At 46.2% G+C, this 20,338-nt stretch overlaps 1 protein-coding gene across 4 annotated transcripts in view; it reads left to right on the top strand.

The window, feature by feature from the left end:
- Window positions 1-20,338, top strand: part of thrab (thyroid hormone receptor alpha b) — a 158,898-nt gene that overhangs the window by 7,589 nt on the left and 130,971 nt on the right. Inside the window, exon 1 of one of the 4 annotated variants that reach the window (XM_053685277.1) lies at window positions 5,825-5,883. The exons of the other annotated variants lie outside the window; for them this stretch is intronic. The gene's annotated coding sequence lies outside the window, so the exon portion shown is untranslated. Of the gene's footprint in view, window positions 1-5,824; window positions 5,884-20,338 lie in introns of those variants that run through there. 4 annotated transcript variants of the gene reach the window in all.

Below are 20,338 nucleotides of genomic sequence, written 5' to 3'. Positions count from 1 at the left end.
CATTACTGGCACTTTCCTCTTGTGTACACAGTGTAGAAGAATCTAAAAACGTGTATTTTTCTGGGTGTTTTGACACTCGGTACGTTTGCATGGACAACGATAATCCGATTAAGACGATACTCTGATTAAGAAACTAGCATGTAAACAGAGATTATTGACGACCTTAATCTGATTAAAGTCATACTCGGAGTAAACACGGATGGAATGAAGACGTGTGGAGTATTCCTGTTTTAGTCGCGTTATGGACGTGCGTTACAGACGTGTACACACCTTAATCACACTGTTAACGTCGTGTGAGAGTTTTCACCGCGTTGTGCGACAGGACACGTACACACACGGTAGCGCTCGACCGTCTGACGGCAAACGAGAGAGCACGGCTACGTCCCAAACCGCGTACTCGCCTGCTATAGGCCTGTAGTAGGAGAAATACACGTATCTCGGCTACTATATAGACGGTAAGTACGCGGTTTGGGACGCGGCCCACGTCTTCAATCAGTCGTCTATTTGCACGTACAGCACGACTAATAATTAACCGCACTCGAAGCTTTCGTAAAATTAAAAATAAAAACACCCAAAACTGTATACGGTCCCATAACGACGACCGACCGTACGTCGATACGTGAAATTCTGGAGGGACGTCGGACGGCGTGACGCGGTGACGTGATGACGTGTGCGGTTAATCGATCGATGTTCTCTAACACGTAAAACAGGAACATGAAAGGAGTATTCTAAAAGCGACTCATGTAAACACCTTAATCAGAATATTGTCTCATTCAGAGTAAGGTCGTTAATTAGATGACCGCCGTCCGTGTAAACCTCGTCAGTGTTTTGAAACTTTTACACGTCAGTACAAAATTACAGCAGTGTTCAGCGTCAGGGACACAAACATTTCCATAATATTACAAACACTGCAAAAAAAACAACATTTAACCAGTCGTAGATCGTGTACAGTAGATCGTCTATACTGTACTGTAAGTCCCTGTGAACGAGCCGTTACTATAGAAACGATATATATACGTATTAGTAGATGTTAGAACGCGTTAACGCCTTCTGACCAGTCAGATTTGAGAATCACTCAAAAGAAAGAAAGAAAGAAAGAAAGATAAAAGTTCGAAATGTAAATCCTTAGGATTGCTCATCGAATGCTGGAGTTGCCAAAAGCAGATTACAATCGAAGTGATGTTGGTCTCTCTCCTGCTAAAAACGTGCCCGAGGTCCCGACGGGACGTCCGGCGTCACGGGTTCTGGCACGAATTCGGAATTTTACTCGACTCCATCTTGTTCTGAAATCCTAAAAACTCTTCATTTCAGTTGATCTGAGGCTCTTTGATGCTTCGTCACATGTCACCATCAGGCGGTTGCTACTGCGGTTTCCTGGAGTATGAGAACCAGCACACACACACACACACACACACACACACACACACACACACACACACGTGTACCAGAGTTGCTCAATGGCCTTGAGCTGTGAAATAATAACACACAAAGCAGCTGTTATCGGGCCGTATAACTGCGAGAGTCTTCTCATATCCGCATTCGGAGATTATCAAGAGCTCGGGACTCGGAGACGTGCTCGACGGCAGGGCCGATCCGGCCCTCCTTTATTTTTCTCTCTCTCCCATCGTGCCGATTTACTTTCCGTCACCAGAACTGTAAAAAAAAAAAACGGGCCGATCACGTTGAGTGGGCGTGTCTCCGTTTGGAGAAAACGAGCGTTTCGTCAGAGACGGCGAGACCTGAGAGCTATAAACAGCCGCGTGTGTTTGGCTCCACGTGACCACGGCGTTTTACGGCAGTAAGTCTCGTAGCTATTTTCAGCAGCCCGGAGCTTTAACGTCTCACGGTGAAGTACGACATCATAACGACCCCCCCGGGTAATAAACCTTTCACCGCCGAGTGGACGATCTCCCGTATTTTCGAATCGTTCCGTGGTTCGGAGCAGTCCGATGTCGATGCGAGGACGCTCCGTGACGTCGGATATCGTCGTCTTAGTGGCCTTTGAGTCGGGATGTGAATTACTGAGCAGTTTGAATTGAGAGTCGATTCTTTTGCACCGAAAGGTTTTTAGATCCGAGCCTGGAAGCCAAGGTAGTTTCCGCCATTTCCGTGATTTTCACAGCTACTACGTTTATTTATTCATCTATCTATTTATGTATCTATTTTCCGCGAAGTACAGCCGGATATTAGACCTCCGCGATCCGCATGCGTTGAGGATCCGGTCACTTTTCCTTTTCTTTCTCTCTTCAAATTGTTGTAATAGCTTTCCGGCAGTCTTTCGTTTAATCTCTAGGCGTTCTTCACGGAATCTTTTTTCGACGCGTTTCCGGTGTGCGTCAGCTTTCCGATGACGTCGGCGCCGTTTGCAGGCTTAGCGCCCCCTTGTGTTGAATCTCCATCTTGCTAAATTTGAGCGCATGACTCGCAGGCCGCGTGCTTTTTCCGTGTCACTTTAAGTTCGTGGTATTTCAAAACGAGGGTTGTTGACCGGCAGACCGCAGTCTGGACGAGAACCCGGCGGAAATGCGATATTTAACGCGAAGTGGACCGGACTTTGTCCACGTCAGTGTACGAAAAATAAAATAATGATTGGTCACATACACATTAGAGCACAATTTCTTTTCTTTGCATACCCAAGCATGTTAGGGTTAGGGTTCGGGGTTAGGGTTAGGCCAAATACTAGTTTGTTTAGTCGGTTGCGGACGCGGTGTCGCACGGTGCTGTACTGCCCCCGCTGGTTATGATGGTATTGGACACGTACCATTCATCTCTGAGGAATGGTTGCGTAAGTAAAATAAACCTGTCTGTTCATTCCGAATAACACATTCGCATACGGTTACCTCCCTAACTCCGATATATGCGCAATACGTACAGGAATGTGTCGTGTCTTTGTATCTGGTGCAGGAGTGAGACGGTTCGCAGGCCAAATCGCGTTCAAATGTCACATCCATAAGGCTGGAATTTGCCCGACTCGGATTAAGCGGCCCGACTCAGACAGAGGCTCGGCACGTTCATAAAGGAGACCCGATAATTGATTTGCAGCACTCTGGGTCTAACAGTTTGCCAGACAGCCTATTACATTCCCACCATTTGGAATATTATCTTTAGTAATAACTTCAGTAGATAATGTGCGCTGAAATGGATGAAGGGAGATTTGGCAGAAAATCAAAAGCCGTTGCGCTAATGGAGGCGTCGCTTTCTGCCAGTGTGGAGGGGAGACTGATGAGCTCCGAGAGGAAACGGGCGCCGCCAAGACGCGCGTGCGATTTGTGGTGAAGGAGAGCTCTCAGGGGTTAACGCTCTCGTACTAGTTCTTAGCCGGAGACGTTTGTTTCAGGGGAGCCTCACGCCCAGCTGAAGCTTCCTGTTTCAGTAGATGATCTTCTTAAAGCTTTCGGATCATTCGAGGCACTCTCGAATGCTATACAGCGCAAAATGGGCCATTTGTAATGATAATGAGTCTTTATTGGTCACGTGTACATTACAGCACAGTGAAATTATTTTCTTCGCATATCCCAGCATGCCAGGATGTTGGGGTCAGACATGATACAGCGCCCCCTGGAGGGGAAAGGGTTAAGGGCCTTGCTCAAGGGCCCAACAGTGGTAGCTTGGCAGCGCCGGGGCTCGAACCCCCGACCTTCCGATCAGCAACCCAGAGCCTTAACCTCAGTGGTAGCTTAACGGTGAAGGTGTTGGACTATTGATCGGAAGAATTCACGGAGATGTTAGTACGAATGCTGGCCTGAAAGTCCCAGAATGCCGTGCAGCTATACGGCGCCGAGTTTCGGCAGAGACTTGACGAGCTCGATGGTGATGGCGGTCGAATCAGCGTGGCGGTTGAAGCTCAAGCTCTGTTCGAGCAGAGCGTAGAAGTGAGGAGGTGAGAGAGCTGGAGAGGGGATTAGAGCGCCGCCGCAGCGCTCTGTTGAGGAAGAGACGAAGCGACGAGAGACGGATAAAGATCCGTCGTGAAGATTAACATGCAAGTCGGTCAGGGTGGATTTTTCAGTTTTTAGACTGTAAATAATACCCAGTGGTATTTTAGTTATTTTCTCACAGTCAGGATGGGAGATAGGAGACTGTGTGTGTGTGTGTGTGTGTGTGTGTGTGTGTGTGTGTGTGTGAGTGTTTAACAGCATAATGAGGGAATGAAGCACTACACAGTTGTGGTTCGTGACTCTTGTTAAGGCTTTCAGAGATTTCCTTCTGCTCGTGCATTACAACCAAAGCCAGATTGACCTCCATGTTGGTTCTGCGAAACTTAAAGTGACAGCGTTTCTTCAGACTGATACGAAACGCTGACACTGGAGACTCCTTCCATAAATGTTAAGTAAACCTCTCATTACCATGCCAACCAGAAAAAAAAAAAAAAAAAAAAAATCGGCCAACATTTCTGAGAAACCTTCTCCAGACCACCGCTAACGAGCCGTCGCTATAGAAACGACATTATAGAGAATCGTCCGGCGACTTCTGGCCACGCCGTCGGCGTGACGACGGATTGCGCTCGAGAAACCGCAGGAAACAGGCTGCACCGAACACCGAACGGAGAGTCCGACAGTGGAGAAAAAAAAAGAAAATGAAAGGAAGACTGCACAGAAAGCCTTTGATTTGAGCGCCGCATGGAGCCGTGATCACGGTTATTCAGAGATTCCTCGACTCGGTGCCAACGCTGGCAGCAGCTGTTCAAATGAATCACACATTCGAGCCAATAAAGTCCAGTGGATGGGGTTTGGCAGAGCGGCTGTGAGCGGGTCAAGTTCGTAAACCGAGGCCGAGGAGATCGCAGCGGTCAGAGCACTGCCACATAGACACTGCATGGAGGAAACAGGAACTTTCACAACAACAACAACAACACACACACACACACACACACACACTTTATGATCTGTAACCCAGAGCCTTAACCGTGAGCCACCACTGCCCGTCACTTGATGCACCTGTTTCGGTTGTTTTCCTCAAAAATGCTCGTGAATCCTGAGAAATTGTGCCGAATTTGTCTGCGGTGTTTTTTTAACAGGTGCGCAGGTGTAACTTGCTGGTATATGTAGCGTTTTTGTGCATTATTACAGACATGATACAATGAACAACTGGACAAAGTAAGCTCATCGCACTAAAACAACAGCGAGCTCGGACAGTCACTCCAGCGGTTCCTGCGCTCTTCCGGGCGCGTTATCGTTTCTATAGCAACGCAGACAGACACTAGTTGGGACAGTTACGGTTAACGTTTAAGGCTCTGGGTTGCGGATCGGAAGGTCGGGGGTTCGAGCCCCGGCGCTGCCAGGCTACCACTGGGCCCTTGAGCAAGGCCCTTAACCCTCTCTGCTCCAGGGGGCGCTGTATCATGGCCGACCCTGCGCTCTGACCCCAACTTCCTGACATGCTGGGGTATGGGAAGAAAAGAGTTTCACTGTGCTTTAATGTATACGTGATCAATAACGACTCTTTATCGTTAGTAACGTTTCTACAGTGGACGATCCACGCAATCTAAGCCTTCTGATAAACAGATCGTGTGTAATCGCCGATACGGCAAAGTTTTCTATAAGGCGACGTTTTATCAAACACTCACGGAAGGAGTCTCCAGTTTAAGCGCTTCGATCCTCGAGTCTTCACGCTTCGCGGTTTCTTAGTAGCACGACGCGCTTGTTTTTTTTTTTTGTTTTTTTGTTGGCTAATTTTCACCGTCAACTTTCCTTTTCTTCAGATACGACGAGGTTCGGAACAGGTCGAGGATCTCCGTTTGCATTTAAACACTCGGCGGAAGTCACATCCGGGCTACGGCGCCGTCACCATCGGAGTTCCGCACGAGCGGAAAATCGACACGTCCGCGACATCGACGAGATGGTTTCCGCAGCGAAGAAGGAGAATCCGTAGCGGTTCGGAGCGGTAGGCGGAGTTTCCGTCATTGAATGGGGGCGGGGCATTAAACGGCGTGGCGTTCGAATGAAATCGCGGTGCTCTGGCGTGATTTTTCTTTCTTTCTTTCTTTCTTTCTTATTTTTTTGCTGCGGCTTCGTCCGAGAAAGATTATACAGGATCGATCTACAGAATGAAAGCTTTTCTATTTTTTTACTCATTGATTCGGAAAGAAAAGCAAGGGACTGACCGGAAGTAAGAAATAAAAACCCCTCGTGGGTGTGCATCTATAGGTAAATAATCCACGATGGGGTGGTGTGATGCGATTGACTTCTTCTCTGATACCACGGCGATTTCTTTTTTTAATGAAAGAGACACTTTTATAACGTTAGAGAACGGCCAAGAAAGGCGTTCCTGTTATCATTTATGCTATAGCAGCTTTAAACAGTCGTTCCCTTGTCAGATTCTCTCTCTCTCTCTCTCTCTCTCTCTCTCTCTCTCTCTCTCTCTCTCTCAGTATTTTATCTCTCTCTCTTATGCCGAAATAAAAATCCGGCTTGTCGTGTCACGACGGAGCAGCCAAGTGTGAATGCGTTCATTATTAGTCTAATTCGATGATGTAGCGTGTACGCCGTACAGGTGCCTGCGATTGAGCTGTTACTATGGAAACATGAGTAGAAAAGGGATCAATGCCTTCTGACCAATTAGACTCGAGAATTCGACAGCGCCGAGATATACAGTATCAGTGACACGCGATGACACGCGTCAGTCAGTGTGTGTGTGTGTGTGTGTGTGTGTGTGTGTGTGTGTAGAATTAATCATTGGTCCAGCTTGGATGTTTCTCCTGGCTTGTTGAGTTAAACGTTGACATTTTGCATGTTCACATCCTGGCTGTTTGTCAGCTCTGAATCGCTCGCCAGTAGCCGAAGGGGTTATTGCGCAATACGCGATGCGCAAAAAAAAATATATAAAGGAGATGCAACTGACATGCAAATGTCTTTTCTCCCACCCCAGCACCCCCCCCCCGCCCCCCGCCCCTTTTTTTTTTCCCGAGGAAGAAGAACGCGGTAGTCGTGTACGTCGCGTCGCGTACACACTCACGATCGCGGAAAAAGTTTCACTCGCCCGAGTCGTTTTTCTTTCTGCCGAGACGGCGCCGTCTCTGTGAGCGGCTGCCGGACCGCATACCTCGGGAGTGATGTCAAACCGGGGATGTACTCATCCATTTAAAAAACAAAACAAAAACGAAAACCAACCTATACTTTAAATAGCTAGCACCGTCGTAGTAAACATTACCCGGCGCATTAGTAATAGTGCGGAAGAGCACGTGCGTGCATACGCTTTTGTGTTGCGACAACAACAGAAAGTACAAACAAGCGCTAACGATTTTATTATCTTTATTATCTACTTCAGATGATGTTAATCATCATCATGCAGTTATTAGGACTATTAAATAGCAACTCATTTAATTAATAAGCATGGCAGACTGAACCGACTTCGACGAAAACATCGAGCTTTTATAAACTGTTGGCTCGTGATGATGATGTCATCGTATTCATTTTGTCATTCAAATGTTGTACCGTCTGTCCTTTCACTTAGCGGCACCGTAACGTGGTAATTGCGGCTCTGCACGAGTTATAGGCCGACTGTATTATCACGGAAACGGGCAGGAATTTTTCCTTTCAGGTCTACATTTATTACATTTTTTTTTACATTCATGGCTTTTTTTTTTTTTTGGGCAGACGCACTTATCCAGAGCGACTCACATTTATCTCATTTATACACCTGAGCAGTTGAGGGTTAAGGGCCTCGCAGTGGTAGCTTGGCAGTGCTGGGGTTTGAACTCCTGACCTTCTGATCTATAACCCAGAGCCCCTTTAACCCCCGCTCCACCACTGCACCTGCTGATTGGCTGTAGTGTGACGTGGCGTATCTAAATCATTATTCTGTACGTCGTTAACAAGGACGCGTTGGAAAGTGGGGAAGAAAATCTCTGGAGAAATATTTTTGACCAAACAACCTTCACTATATAGCGACGAGCGACGAAACGCTCTTAAAAACGCATTATACGAGTGAGTGCAAAAGTTTGTACCCCCCGCGATTTCTGAGCAACGGGAGGAAAACGACCGTCTGTTTCGTCTGCTTTTGAATTGAAACTATGATATATATATATATATATATATATATATATATATATATGTTTTTTTTCCTCACTAATAATCAGTATCTTTAGTTTATAAGAAATGTGTTTGCACGTTCTTTATTTTCTTCATCCGCACAACGTTTGCACTCACGTGGTCCTCAATTACTATCAGTATTATTTTTTCGCGACCGGGGAACACTGTGACTCACTTTTAAGAGAAAATGCATAGATAGATAAAAATAGAATGAAGGAAAATATGTCCCCCCCCCCCAATAATGATGGAACAGCTTAACACTAAACGTGTTGTTGGTTCAAGCAAATTATTTTACATTCCTTCTTCATTTCGCCCTAAGGGTATGCAAACGTTTGCGCTCAACGGTGCGTTTAGTCAGAGGTTCTCGACATTTTTGGCGGCCAAGTGAGCGCAAAACTTTGCATACCCCTGGTGCCTTAGTGAAGAAGAAAAGATGTTCCTAAATTCTGTGTATATCATCCCCCCCCCCTTTTTTCCCCCCTGCTACCACTTCCTGTACCCCTCATGTTGTCCTACGGGTTTGCAGACTGTTGAACTCAACTGCTGGTTTTAAGGTTAAAAAAAAAAAAAAAAAAAAAAAAAAAAAAAAATTGCCTCTCAGTATACGTACAACTGAGTGCAAAAGTTTGTATCCCCTGGTTTTTGACAAAGAAAGGAAAATGTCCCTCTATTCTGTCTACTTCTGATCTGCTACAATTTCACCCCCCCCCCCCCCGCCCCCCGTCCCCCCAATACTGTTATCGTTTATTTCCAACTAGTATTATTTGGCCACTTTTTGCTACGAACACACCCGACGTCTTTGCCTCGTTCGTTTTGTCCTAAGTTTATTGCCCTCAACTATTTACACAAGTACCTGTGTACGCTGTTACTATAGAAATAAAAAAAAAACCCCGACACATTAGAAGGATTAATATAAACCTGGGATCTGACTGTCAGAGCTGCTGTTATTGGAAATATATCGACACCTTCTGACCAATCAGAGTGGAGGATTCAGCAGGGCTGCGGTGTAAACAGTCTGAGCCTGTGGAACACACACACGCAGGCAAAGTGAGGGCTGAAAGAGGTCCTTCTGGTAACGGTCTTGTCTGTTGTAGATACACACACACACACACACACACACAGTGTAGTGATTGATACTGACAAGCCAGGCAGTTTGGCTGTGTGTGTGTGTGTGTGTGTGTGTGTTTTGGTGCTCTGTGCTGATCTGAGTGATGAGTGATGAGTACGGACTCACGGTTCATGATTAATGCCTTTTTTTCGACGCCGAGACACGTGTGTATTCTATGTTTTGCACGTTTCCAGTTCCCGAGAAGGGATTTCATGTTTTACGACACCATCTACAGCTAGTTTGTTTACTCAGACTCGCACCAGAGTTTGAGTTCTTTCGACGCTGTATCCAGTTTGTTTTGGGTTTTACGTCGTACCGCTTGCTTGCGCGTCGGTCAGGGATTTAGAGTTCGTGTCGGTTCTAAGAGGTTGTTTTTACATTGATCGGACACATGAGTACATGTTTAAAACGAGAGAACATAGAAATACCGCGCTTGATAAGCAGCAGTTAATGGCCTGAGAGAATGACCGATAGTTTAAGGTCGATAGATCAGTTCCTCTAACGTTTCTAGACGCACTAATGGAGACGGTTTTTCCAGACCGGTTTCTTTTGTCGAGCGGGATGGTGAAATATTTCCGTGTATTTTAGCCTGTGCTCAAATACTTGTGACATATTTTTGCGGATTTAACCACATGCTAGGAAGCTGGACGCTGTTGTTGTTGTTTATTTGACAAAATAGGTCTTCTAAAAAAAGAGCTCTTCTTACCGAGACGACAAAACTGTAAGATCAAACCTGCTTCAACGTAAACGTGAGATATTAGTTCGCACGTGACGCAAGACGCCTGTTGCGAACTACGCGTGTGAATGTAAACTCAAACGTGGACAATGTGGTCATCCATCCATCCATCTTCAAACGCTTACTCCTTCTTCAGGGTCGCGGGGAACCTGGAGACTATCCCAGGGAGCATGGGGCACGAGGCGGGGTACACCCTGGACAGGGTGCCAATCCATCGTACATACACACTCACACACCCATTCATACACTACGGACACTTTGGACACGCCAATCGGCCTACCGTGCATGTCTTTGGACTGGGGGAGGAAACCGGAGTACCCGGAGGAACCCCCTGCAGCACGGGGAGAACACGCAAACTCCGCACGCACAGGGCCACGGTGGGAATCGAACCCCCGACCCTGGAGGTGAAAGAAAACTTCTAATGGCCTGTCCGGGCTTCCGTATCATTCACTTTAGCCAATCAGACGCTCTAAACATGGTTTTATCTGGAGATATCTGATCTTTCCAGGCAAAACAAGACCACACCAACCCCAGTCAGAGTTCTCACTTGCAGCTACGCTGGTCAAGAACCTGTTTAAAATGCTCACGATTAGTTCAGCTTATATACAGCATTTTATCTTCACGCCAAGCCCGAGGGTGTGGAGAATGGACCTTGGGTATCAGCTGTTTGGTGAGAATCTGGTACCGGAGTGTTCAAGCAAATACATAAACAAGGACGTATAGACGGTACAGGCGTCCCACTGGGAGCGCACGGCCCTCTCCGGGTCACGTCGGACGACACGTTTTCTTTTAAACGGCCTTTAAAAATGAGTCTTCGGGAGGCACCCTGCGACGCGAGCATGACAGACCCCGACCTTACAGATCTTGACTTCAACAAGGGAGAAACAGGGGGCCGGGTGGGACGGAGGGGGAGGTGTGGGGGAAGGCGAGGGGAGTGGATACAGGCCATACATCAGAGGTGCATTCCTTTATCCGAGCGCGGTGTCTAAATGGTGTCCAGCACTTACCGCCTCCTGCTCTGGCTCCTGCAAAGAGGTGAGAGCTGAGAGCTATTTGACTTGGCATGTGGACCGGGCGGATGGGCCTCATTTTGGCTTCCACCCCAGTGGATCAGTCATAATGCTGGCCAGATTTTCACGTGCGAGTGCCTTTAATATAACCTATGTTCCTGTGGAGCTTTGGGAAGATGTAAGCCTCATGCTGGAGTAAAGAGAATTTCCTTTGTCTCAAAGCCTTTCACAGTTTCAGAACCGACCCCCCCCTAAGAAGACGTCGCTTGCCGGTGAATGTCTGCGGATGTCGACGTGTAGAACCTCCAGTTCTGTTTGACCGTTCAGTTCAGGTCGTAACTGTAAAGTAAATGAAGATCGTATGTACTCGGGACTCGATATCGCTCGGCGTGAGGAAGCAGCGCTTTCCCGTCGGGTTGTGATACCCGCCGCTTTGCCGATAGCGTCATCTCACACAGCGAACGATCGTAGATGACATCACACGTGAGTGTATTGGAGTCAGGCATTTTTTTTTTTCACTGCGCAGGAGAACGTACCATCTGCAGGCGGTTTCAAACCAATCACAGAGATGGTTTGGATTCCCTGTCTTATATCCTGCAGCTCCTTCTCCGAAACGTTTTGTATATTTTCCATCCACGGCACGTGACGCTTTTATTATCCGTTTTACCGATTGGGACATTCCGAATCGTTCGGAAATGACAAACCTATTAGAAATAGCTTCCTCGAGTTCCTCATTCCTTTGGCTGGTTAACATTTCTCGTATCATGTAGGAGTTCGACTTGGAACTTTTTTTTTTTTTTTTTTTTTTTCTCTTGTAGGCTTCCACCTAGAGCCTTTCCTTCAAAGGGACAATAAAAATCTTGCAGAAACAGTCCGCAAGAAACAGAAGGGTTCCTCAGGGGTTGTAAGCCCGGGATTTGAGCGTGTACTCTTAAAAGTGTTGTGTATATACCCCTAGAGAAGAGGTTTGGCTTTTGGAAAAGGTTAAAAATAGAACCAACGAACATCCCGAGAGATGTTAAGGAGCCCCTTTTTTGTTTTTCTGAAGCTACACGGCGGTCGTTTGAAGTTATCGGTACGCCGGCCATGTCAAACATCACCGCTAATGATCGGACACGGTTTAATAAGATACGGTGGTGTCATAATGGGTCATAACTAAGACCTCCTAAGAAAGTAGAGGATAACTGGGGTCCGGGCGGGGCTTAAAATTTCATTCGAGCGTCTGTTTCAGCTCCTGTTTCTCCTGAGCTGACACACAAAAGTCCAGGATAACCCAGATTCCATTCTCTTTTCTTCCTTATCTTTCTTTCCCCCCCCCCCCGTCTGAATGAGACCACTCGGTGTGGAGATATCGGACTCTGCTCTCAGCTATATTTCGATCGGATCCCTGTGGCCATGGTAAGGCCAGAAACCAGCAAATGGCCCTGCAGCCTGAAACGTTTCCACTAATCAAACAAAAGCATGCGAGATAACACCGTCGACGTTATCTCCAGCCAAAGTGTTCAGTGCTCGTAATACACATCGGACCCACCGGAACGGCGCAAGATGAATATTTTGCTACGGCTCCACTGGATTTAAACGTCGCGTTACCATACCCGTCCTTTGTCTAAAGACGCATATTCATCCCTCTCTACATTCGTTGTTGTGATTCGCCATCCTGATCGGTGTACGTTCAGGTTTATATCGATGAGCTCGTTCCGATGGGTCGTCATCCGAATGGGAAAGTCTTACACGGGGACGTGTACGGTGGACGGTCCAGAGAAGTCAATTTAAAAAGGTGTGTAATCGCTGATGGGAAGTTTTCTGTAGAGGGCTGTTTATTTCACGTTTATGGAAGGAGTCTCCAGCGTCAGAGCTTCGTAGCGGCCCGTGACAGTCTTCAGGACGGGGGAGATTCTCGCTTTATGCTTTCCGCTGCAGAATTCATCAGTTCAAGTGGGGCAGATATCAGTGTCTGGTGTTCGGGGAAAAACTCAGAACTGCCAGGACATAACACTGTGCATGTATTCCATATATATAGATATATATATATATATATATACAGCTATCAGATAGTGTTGTGGCTACATTAACCACGCCCTATTCTTATCTGGTTTTACATTTAAGGCTTGGAAAGTGATTAACATCCACAAACGAGCTCAAATGAAGCATCTGTTTTTGCGAGGATCATGTTTGCAAGGTTTATGACCCTTACCCCTCCAGCAGCTACGTCATTGATTTTTAATACAATTACAGTGACACTGAAATGCAGCCACGGAGCTATATTTAGTTTCGTACAGAACGTTGATGAAACTATCGCAACCACCTTCTCACCCCCCCCCAACCCCAACCCCCCCGTGAAATCGAGTAAACAACCCTGGAATCTAAAACCGTCCGCTTTGCAAAAAGGACGGGTACACGCGACCGCGTATCGACTATAGGCATTCGCACAGGAAACGCTCCGGTTTTTATCCCACGATGATTCAGGATCGAGGGAGTACTTCTGGCACGTTCTCTGTATTTGTACACCCGTCTTTAATACGATACTACGATACTTTGCTCCAGCTGGGGACGGAGCCACGCTTTAAGTGGCAGACACCGTGTCACTGAGTAATGCGCCAAATCCTTTCGCTTTTCAATGAGACCTGCACTGCTGTACCTCGAGAGAGGGGGAAAAAAAGGGAGGTGGGGGGGAGGACGTAAATAGTGTCTTTCAAAAGTGGTGTCTTGTGTCAATATGGGAGGATCCAGCATCCATTTAAGTGACCCACATAGTTTAACTTGATCCATGGCCTTCCCTTCTCATCTGACGGTAACCGAGAGCGTCCCCTTCACATCGCCACATGCACAAGGTAACTAAGAACCAAGTTCCCAATATGGGTTTCCTCATCACATGGGTGCTTTAAAGCCGGACGGAGTTGCGTACTCGTTACAATTGCAGTCCCGGTAAAACAAAACCGCACCGGGATGAAAAAAAAATCCCGACTCGCTTTTCAGGCCGCACGCCCATACAACGGTGCGAAAGCTGGTTGAATTCATGGCCTGTACATCGACACCCTCTTGCAGGATGCGTGTCCGGAGATATACGGTAGCACTTGCTATTCAGCGACAAGATCAAAATGTGAAAGTTCACAAGATATCGTTTCGCCTTTTTGGCTCCGGTTTCCGTTTTGTCCTCTGTCATACAGGTGGTCCATGCGAACGTTAGACGCCTCTCGATCGCGCTGACGGCGCTTGTCATCCGGCTCCCGTCTCCATCGCTCGCCACGGATGACCTTCTCCGTTTCATCTCCACGGCTGGGAAAGGACATCAGACGTTTTCTGTAATCGGCGAGTCTGAATGTCATCAGATTAGTTATCCTTCGAATTGTGACCTTTTCTCGAGTAAAACTGTGTGGGGAATAAGTGATAAATGAACGAAGGCAGTGATGGGAAACCGAGTACACGTCCGATTCTTTTTTTTCCCGCGTGATCCCGAGGCTCGTTGTTGAAGCGTACACGGCCGGTGTAGCTGCCATGTCGTGAACTTCCACCGGAGACGTTATTTGTTAGCATCATGTAAAGAATTAAACAGTCGGTGTCGCGCCGTTGGAGGAAATAATGGACAGTTGAATTATTTCATTATTAATAATGCGATCATTATGTTTATTTGATCGTTATTAAAGACCGACATGGTTTCGGTAGCTGTTGAAGGCCCTCAAAAACATGCTAGGTCAGGTTCATATTTTAATACAGTAGCTATAAATGGTCATTCTCGTCAAAGTGTGTTTTTCCTCCTATCTTGGGGTTAATAAGATACAAAATCGCAGCCTGTCGTGTCACCGAGAGACTGCAGAGACGCTAAATAAACGTCTTTTTGACCGATCGGATTTGAGAATTCAGCAGCACTGGCGTTAGCGGCTCTACTGGCACGCCGCATGCTTTTCGAAGCTGTTGTGGCGGGCATGCGATATCGGTTTTCACCCTCGTCCCTCGCACACAGAGATCTCTCCAGATTCTCTGAATCTTTTGATGACATTATGTGCTGTGGATGATGAGATATTCACAGGCTTCGCAATCTCACGTTGAGGAACGTTATTCTGAAATTGTCGCACAGATTGTAGACGCAGTTTTTCGCAGATTGGTGCACCTCTGCGCATCTTTACTTCTGAAAGACTCCGCCTCTCTAAGATCCACTTTTTATACCCGATCACATTACTGACCTGTTCTCGATCGACCGCCAGCTGTTCCTTTTCACTAACACTTACTTTTCCAGCCTTTTGTTGCTGCCCCCCGTCCCGACTTTTTTGAGACGTGTTGTAAGATTTGCAAATCATTGCATTCTGTTTTTATCTACATTTATTTACATTTTACACAGTGTCCCACGTTTTTTGGAATCGGGGTTGTATTTCTACTTGTTATTTTGTTTACTTTATACAATATTTTAAAGGCAAGTTTTCTTACATAATCTTCATGTAGTTTATTATGTTTCTACCTTACATATTGTAGTAAAAATGTTTTTAAATGAATTTTAGCGTAATGTTTTAGCAGCTTGGGATTTAAACTTAAGTGAAAGGATATAAGTATTATAAATAATAATAATAATAATAATAATAATAATAATAATAATAATAATAATTCATTTTCATGTGATTCATTTTCATGTGATTCATTTACATGTGATTCATTTTCATTATAAAATAATGTCATATATTATTTAAAAAAGTATGGTTTTATATCAACATACCAATATAAAGTAAATAATAATAATAATAATAATAATAATAATAATAATAATAATAATAATAATAATAATATATTAGAAACAAATTACTATATTCAAGATTATTTCATTTAATAACATTTATTATTATTATTATTATTATTATTATTATTATTATTATTATTATTATTATTATTAACTTTATATTGGTATGTTGATATAAAACCATACTTTTTTAAAAATAATATATGACATTATTTTATAATAAAACCAACTATGATTATTGTGTAATTTAAATCGTTTTCACATAAAAATATAAAAATAAAACAGAGCGAGCAGGTGAAGTATCTCTCACATCAACTGAAATGGGAACACTTAAGCAGAGTAATAATAATAATAATAATAATAATAATAATAATAATAATAATAATAATACAGAAATATTCTCTCACACATATTTGATTTGTGATTAATGATTCTGGAGGAAAAATTTACAGCAGTCCTGTAGAACTTTGGCCTCGGTTTGAGCTGAGTGACGTCATTATGGATTAAGTCAATAAGCCGTTTAGAGGCTGGAAGGTCGCATCAAACCCGCTATCAGGTCAGCTCCGACTCAGAGATGACTCCGTTCCTACTGGAATCTACAACACCTTGCTCACATGTCCTTGTATAACTTATTATATGAAATAAATCTCTTATTACGAGGTCTGGTTTGATTTCTATGGAATTTGATAGGTAAGGAGTAAACATGCTGTTATAGGAAAATAATCAACAACGAGGCGGTGTGATGACGCGGATTACCACACCGTTACCACATCGGAGTGGCCGATTTTCCAACAACAGCATGTCGTCAAGTTTGATTCTTTTTGCACCGCAGCGCTTATAGAATTCTACATCAGCCAGAGAACGGCGTTTCGTGCTTTTTATCCGTTTAAAGTTACGTTTAACGTCGTGGAACGTCCGCAGAACAACTCACTTCCTGTTATCATCCCTTCATGTCGCCCCTCCCCTTTCTTTTAAAGTCGGTAAATGACTCTTCACAGAAAACGTAACCCTATCAGTGCTCACACGAGGTTTGAATCCGTTCATACGAAAGATAGAAGACGTAACGAATTCGACCGGGCGCTTTAATATAAACCTGCGATTTCTGAGCCGCACTACTGTCAGAGCTGCTTTTTATAGCGAACGAATCAACACCTCCTAACCAATCCGAATCAAGGGTTCGACAGCAGCGCTCTACAGAATGACGTTTCCTTTCTGTCCTTCAGACCGGCAGAAGGTGATTTCGGGTCTCGTTCATCCTGGCGTCGAGCGTGAAGCGCGAATACCGGATCGGTTTCGCTCGTATTAGAAACGACGCGCCCTCGCCCCGTGACGATTTTAACGTCTTGCGTCTGTGCCATTCGAGCGCGTCGTAGCCCGGGGCGGAAAAAAAAAATGGCGTAATTTGAGCAGTTTGAGTTTGAGTCCTCGACGGGTCTGTGGGTATGACCTCATGAGCTCGGCTTATGCGGTTTCTCCCGTGCATCACGTCACTTTCGGTGTGCGACCGCGTGGAGAGCGCCAAAACCCGAGAGTCATTTCCTGGTACGGTTCTCGGGTTCATGTGATGCTGAAACGAGGCAATTTAAAAAAAAATAAATAAATAAAAATTCTCTTTGTGTTCCGACGTTTTCTGATGTGGAAAAAAGAAAAAAAAAAAAAGAAACGTGGAGCTATTCCTTCAACGTATTTATTACAAAATATGTCCCCAAGGCTACGTGCACTTCAGGATATACTGTACATACGGGGTACTGTATATGTACGACGAATACATAGTTACACCATGAATGCCATTTTCCATATGGCTTTTATTACACAGCACATGATGCAAAACATTTTGCGCCTCCGGTGCAAAAACACCACGTGTGCTATTATAGAAATATCACTGGCTTCGGGACATGTTGTCACCATTCCAGCGTTCACGGCTCTACGGTTCATTCAGAGGACACGCCGTGTGTCATCGCGGGATTTGGATTGATGCCTCGGCAGGTGAAGAGTCCATTTTTTTGTGTGGCTTGGCGGTTTTCCACGGTCATCCCGTTTTCCCCAGAAACAGTGTCCAGCAGCATCCATCAATCAACGCGCCAGCGCCGACAGTGTCCCTCAGGCCAGGCTTGGCTTGTGCTTTGAACAGGAATCTGGCAAAAAGGACGACATCATTCGCGGAAACATGGCATTCGGTTACGGAAATAGCAAAGATGACTGTGTTTATCTCTGTTAATTAGAGATTAGGTATCGTCCGAGCGTCTGGAGGCTGCGTGTGTGTCTACACCCATATGTGCCAATTCTGTCAGCCTGCTATAAGTCATTAACAGGAAGCTCTACTTCGAACCACGTTAAAGACGTTTATATTGAAATATCTCAAACGTGTTTAATGATCCTGGTGCTAATCTGTTGGTCGGTGCTGTATTTTCATTATTTCCTGGAGAGGTCAGACTCGAAACGCTGGACTCGAGAGTCCCAGAATGCAACGCGGTTATAACGATCTCTGAGAGGATGAGCGTGATGACACTGACGGTGGGATCAGCGTGAAAGTTGACGCTCTGAACGCCGAGGCGTCTGGTCAGCGTGTACAGATTTAGGAGTCGAGAGAGCCGGACGGACTAAAAGACTAAAGCGCCGCTGCATCGCTCTCGTTAGGTAGAGATGAAAGCAAGGGAAAAACCCCGTCGCACCACTTCGAACACGGCATTGTGGGTAAGGCGTGAAACCGTTAAGCGAAGTAGACAATTAAGCAACATATCAATGAAATAAAAATTTCAAATAATAATAATTAAAAAAAATAAAATAAAAATCTTGGACCCGTCGGAAGATCACGTTAATGATAATTATGCTTATTATACTTATAATTATTAAGTCGTTCAAGGCGGACTTTTCCTGTAAGTAAGCTTCCAGGCATTCCCTAATCCTAACCCTAACCCCTCGGTAGCCTTCAGTATTCCACTGCTCATGCATCATAACACGAGAGCTGAACCGAGACATCATCGTCACAGACAATTAATTATCCGATGAGCGTTTAAACACGCTCTCAGGAATCATTTCATTAATGTGTCAGCTAGCGTGAGGACTCTCTGGCTGACATTCAAAATGAAATGAGACTTTAAGACGTTAGTTATCTTTCTTTCTTTATTTATTTTTAAACTTAACTGTCGTTTTATTTGCTGCTTTTCACAGTACCTCGATCGGGAATCTCATTAGCAGCTTTGTGTGTTGGGAAGACATGGGAAGGAAAAGCAGAGTGTGGTGGTGAGGGTGTGGGTGAGAGGTGTTGGTGTGGGTGTAGGTGAGGGGTGTGGGTGAGGGGTGATGGTGTGGGTGAGAGGTGTTGGTGTGGGTGTAGGTGAGGGGTGTGGGTGAGGGGTGATGGTGTGGGTGAGGGGTGTTGATGTGGGTGTAGGTGAGGGGTGAGGGTGAGGGGTGATGGTGTGGGTGAGGGGTGATGGTGTGAGTGTGGGTGAGGGGTGATGGTGTGGGTGTAGGTGAGGGGTGAGGGTGAGGGGTGATGGTGTGGGTGAGGGGTGATGGTGTGAGTGTGGGTGAGGGGTGTGGGTGAGGGGTGATGGTGTGGGTGAGAGGTGTTGGTGTGGGTGTAGGTGAGGGGTGTGGGTGAGGGGTGATGGTGTGGGTGAGGGGTGTTGATGTGGGTGTAGGTGAGGGGTGAGGGTGAGGGGTGATGGTGTGGGTGAGGGGTGATGGTGTTGGTGTTGGTGTGGGTGTAGGTGAGGGGTGAGGGTGTGGGTGAGGGGTGATGGTGAGGGGTGATGGTGTGGGTGTGGTTAAGGGGTGTGGGTGAGGGGTGTTGGTGTGGGTGAGGGATGAGGGTGTGGGTGAGGGGTGATGGTGTGGGTGAGAGGTGATGGTGTTGGTGTGGGTGAGGGGTGATGGTGTAGTTGTAGGTGAGGGGTGTTGGTGTGGGTGAGGGGTGAGGGTGTGGGTGAGGGGTGATGGTGTTGGTGTGGGTGAGGGGTGATGGTGTAGTTGTAGGTGAGGGGTGTTGGTGTGGGTGAGGGGTGAGGGTGTGGGTGAGGGGTGAGGGTGTGGGTGAGGGGTGAGGGTGTGGGTGAGGGGTGATGGTGTAGGTGTAAGTGAGGGGTGTTGGTGTGGGTGAGGGGTGATGGTGTGGGTGTTGGTGTGGGTGAGGGGTGAGGGTGTGGGTGAGGGGTGATGGTGTAGGTGTGGGTGAGGGGTGAGGGTGTGGGTGAGGGGTGAGGGTGTGGGTGAGAGGTGATGGTGTTGGTGTGGGTGAGGGGTGTTGGTGTGGGTGAGGGGTGATGGTGTGGGTGAGGGGTGAGGGGTGTTGGTGTGGGTGAGGGGTGAGGGTGTGGGTGAGGGGTGATGGTGTAGGTGTGGGTGAGGGGTGAGGGTGTGGGTGAGGGGTGAGGGTGTGGGTAAGGGGTGAGGGTGTGGGTGAGGGTGTGGGGGAAACGAACATGACGTCTGCACATCAACAGCGCGGATTCTTTAAAGGAAATCAGCTGGAGGTCACGCTCGAGACTGTCCTGTGTCACTTCTCTCCGGCTGTGGAAACGCGATATGCGAGTGCAGCGGTGCACGATTTCAGCTTCGACACGATTCTCATGAACTGCTCTGGGGTTTTTTTTTTTTTGCCGAAGTACTGTTATGTGATGGAAAACAGGACATTTCATTAAGCAGTAGTTTCAGCCTGGTTTGTGTCATGCTAATAGACGCATGCTAATAGGATGAGGGACGGTTAGCATGTATATTGTTTAC

Source organism: Ictalurus punctatus, chromosome 13 (genome assembly GCF_001660625.3).
Source record: "Ictalurus punctatus breed USDA103 chromosome 13, Coco_2.0, whole genome shotgun sequence".
NCBI classification, from domain to species: Eukaryota; Metazoa; Chordata; class Actinopteri; order Siluriformes; family Ictaluridae; genus Ictalurus; species Ictalurus punctatus.
The sequence above is the reverse complement of the archived record's forward strand: the minus strand, read 5'-3'. Positions and strand labels throughout refer to the sequence as shown.